The following is a 4,155-nucleotide window of genomic DNA, read 5'->3' as shown; positions in this document are numbered from 1 at the left end:
ACATGAAGCTAGGAATGAAACAGGACGTGGACATGAAGCTAGGGTTAGGGTTGACCCAGGATGTGGACATGAAGGTAGGGTTGAACCAAGATATAGACATGAAGCTAGGGTTAGGACTGAACAGGATGTGGACATGAAGCTAGGGTTAGGGTGAACCAGAATGTGGACATGAAGCTAGGGTTAGGTTGGAAACCAGGACGTGGACATGAAGCCAGGGTTAGGGGTTGAACCAGGATGTGGACATGAAGCTAGGGTTTGGGTTGAACCAGGATGTGGACATGAAGCTAGGGTTAGGGTTGAACCAAGATGTGGACATGAAGCTAGGGTTTGGGTTGAACCAGGATGTGGACATGAAGCTAGGGTTAGGGGTTGAACCAGGACGTGGACATGGAGCTCGGTTAGGGTTGAACCAGGACGTTGACATGAAGCTAGGGTTAGGTTGGAACCAGGACGTGGACATGAAGCCAGGGTTAGGGTTGAACTAGGAGGTGGACATGAAGGTAGGGTTGAACCAGGATGTGGACATGGAGCTAGGTTTAGGGTTGAACCAGGATTTGGACATGAAGCTAGGAATGAAACAGGGCGTGGACATGAAGCTAGGGTTAAAACAGGATGTAACATGAAGCTAGGGTTAGAGTTGAACCAGGATGTGGACAGGAATGTAGAGTTGAACCAGGATGTGGACATGAAGCTAGGGTTGAACAAGGATGTGGGCATGAAGCTAGGGTTAGGCTTGAACCATGATGTGGACATGAAGGTAGGTTTGAACCATGATGTGGACATGAAGGTAGGCTTGAACCATGATGTGGACATGAAGGTAGGCTTGAACCAGAATTTGGACATGAAGCTAGGGTTAGGGTTGAACCAGGATGTTGACATGGCACTAGGCTTGAACAAGGACATGGACATTACACTAGGGTTGAACCAGGACATGGACATTACGCTAGCGTTGAAACAGGACGTGGACAGGAAGGTAGGGTTTACCAGGATGTGGACATGAAGCAACGGTTATGAATGAACCATGATGTTAACATAAAGCTAGGGTTAGAATTGAACAACAATGTGGACATGGAGCAAGGGTTAGGGTTGAACCAGGATGTGGACATGAAGGTAGGGTTAGGGTTGAACCAGGATGTGGACATGAAGGTAGGGTTGAACCAAGATGTGGACATGAAGCTAGGGTTAGGGTTGAACCAGGATGTGGACATGAAGCTAGGGTTAGGGTTGAACCAGAATGTGGACATTAAGGTAGGGTTGAACCAGAATGTGGACATGAAGCCAGGGTTAGGGTTGAACCAGGATGTGGACATGAAGGTAGGGTTGAACCAGAATGTGGACATGAAGCTAGGATGGAACCAGGATGTGGACATGAAGCTAGGGTTAGGGTTGAACCAAGATGTGGACATGAAGCTAGGGTTAGGGTTGAACCAGGATGTGGACATGAAGGTAGGGTTGAACCAAGATGTGGACATGAAGCTAGGGTTTGGGTTGAACCAGGATGTGGACATGAAGCTAGGGTTAGGGTTGAACTAGGAGGTGGACATGGAGCTAGGTTTAGGGTTGAACCAGGATTTGGACATGGAGCTAGGTTTAGGGTTGAACCAGGATTTGGACATGAAGCTAGGAATGAAACAGGACGTGGACATGAAGCTAGGGTTAGGGTTGAACCAGGATGTGGACATGAAGGTAGGGTTGAACCAAGATATAGACATGAAGCTAGGGTTAGGACTGAACCAGGATGTGGACATGAAGCTAGGGTTAGGGTTGAACCAGAATGTGGACATGAAGCTAGGGTTAGGTTGGAACCAGGACGTGGACATGAAGCCAGGGTTAGGGTTGAACCAGGAGGTGGACATGAAGCTAGGGTTTGGGTTGAACCAGGATGTGGACATGAAGCTAGGGTTAGGGTTGAACCAAGATGTGGACATGAAGCTAGGGTTTGGGTTGAACCAGGATGTGGACATGAAGCTAGGGTTAGGGTTGAACCAGGACGTGGACATGGAGCTCGGGTTAGGGTTGAACAGGACGTTGACATGAAGCTAGGGTTAGGTTGGAACCAGGACGTGGACATGAAGCCAGGGTTAGGGTTGAACTAGGAGGTGGACATGAAGGTAGGGTTGAACCAGGATGTGGACATGGAGCTAGGTTTAGGGTTGAACCAGGATTTGGACATGAAGCTAGGAATGAAACAGGGCGTGGACATGAAGCTAGGGTTAAAACAGGATGTAACATGAAGCTAGGGTTAGAGTTGAACCAGGATGTGGACAGGAATGTAGAGTTGAACCAGGATGTGGACATGAAGCTAGGGTTGAACAAGGATGTGGGCATGAAGCTAGGGTTAGGCTTGAACCATGATGTGGACATGAAGGTAGGTTTGAACCAGGATGTGGACATGAAGGTAGGATGGAACCCGGATGTGGACATGAAGGTAGGCTTGAACCAGAATTTGGACATGAAGCTAGGGTTAGGGTTGAACCAGGATGTTGACATGGCACTAGGCTTGAACAAGGACATGGACATTACACTAGGGTTGAACCAGGACATGGACATTACGCTAGCGTTGAAACAGGACGTGGACAGGAAGGTAGGGTTTACCAGGATGTGGACATGAAGCAACGGTTATGAATGAACCATGATGTTAACATAAAGCTAGGGTTAGAATTGAACAACAATGTGGACATGGAGCAAGGGTTAGGGTTGAACCAGGATGTGGACATGAAGGTAGGGTTAGGGTTGAACCAGGATGTGGACATGAAGGTAGGGTTGAACCAAGATGTGGACATGAAGCTAGGGTTAGGGTTGAACCAGGATGTGGACATGAAGCTAGGGTTAGGGTTGAACCAGAATGTGGACATTAAGGTAGGGTTGAACCAGAATGTGGACATGAAGCCAGGGTTAGGGTTGAACCAGGATGTGGACATGAAGGTAGGGTTGAACCAGAATGTGGACATGAAGCTAGGATGGAACCAGGATGTGGACATGAAGCTAGGGTTAGGGTTGAACCAAGATGTGGACATGAAGCTAGGGTTAGGGTTGAACCAGGATGTGGACATGAAGGTAGGGTTGAACCAAGATGTGGACATGAAGCTAGGGTTAGGGTTGAACCAGGATGTGGACATGAAGGTAGGGTTGAACCAAGATATAGACATGAAGCTAGGGTTAGGACTGAACCAGGATGTGGACATGAAGGTAGGATTAGGGTTGAACCAGGACGTGGACATGGAGCTAGGGTTAGGGTTGAACCAGGACGTGAACATGGAGCTAGGGTTAGGGTTGAACCAGAATGTGGACAGGAAGCTAGGATTATGGTTGAACCAGGATGTGGACATAAAGCTAGCATTGGGGTTAGGGTTGAACCAGGATGTGGACATGAAGCTAGGATTAGGGTTGAACCAGGATGAGGACATGAAGCTAGGGTTAGGGTTGAACCAGGACATGGACATAAAGCTAGGGTTAGGGTTGAACCAGGACGTTGACATTGAGCTAGGGTTAGGTTTGAAGCAAGACGTGAACATGGAGCTAGGGTTAGGTTTGAACCAGGATGTGAACATGGAGCTAGGGTTAGAGTTGAAACAGGATGTGGACATAAAGCTAGGATTAGGGTTAGGGTTCAACCAGAATTTGGACATGAAGCTAGGATTAGGGTTGAACCAGGATGTGGACATGAAGCAAGGGTTGAATCAGGACATGGACATGAAGCTAGGTTTGAACCAGAATGTGGAACTAGGATGTGGACATGAAGCTAGGGTTAGTGTGGAACCAGGATGTGGACATGGAGCTAGGGATAGGGTTGAACCAGGATGTGGACATGAAGCTAGGGTTAGGCTTGAACCAGGATGTGGACATGAAGGTAGGATTAGGGTTGAACCAGGACGTGGACATGGAGCTAGGGTTAGGGTTGAACCAGGACGTGAACATGGAGCTAGGGTTAGGGTTGAACCAGAATGTGGACAAGAAGCTAGGATTATGGTTGAACCAGGATGTGGACATGAAGCTAGGATTAGGGTTGAACCAGGATGAGGACATGAAGCTAGGGTTAGGGTTGAACCAGGACATGGACATAAAGCTAGGGTTAGGGTTGAACCAGGATGTGGACATGAAGGTAGGGTTGAACCAGGATGTGGACATGAATGTAGGATTAGGGTTGAACCAGGA

This window comes from Salvelinus namaycush, chromosome 40 (assembly GCF_016432855.1).
Source record: "Salvelinus namaycush isolate Seneca chromosome 40, SaNama_1.0, whole genome shotgun sequence".
NCBI lineage: Eukaryota > Metazoa > Chordata > Actinopteri > Salmoniformes > Salmonidae > Salvelinus > Salvelinus namaycush.
The sequence above is the reverse complement of the archived record's forward strand: the minus strand, read 5'-3'. Positions refer to the sequence as shown.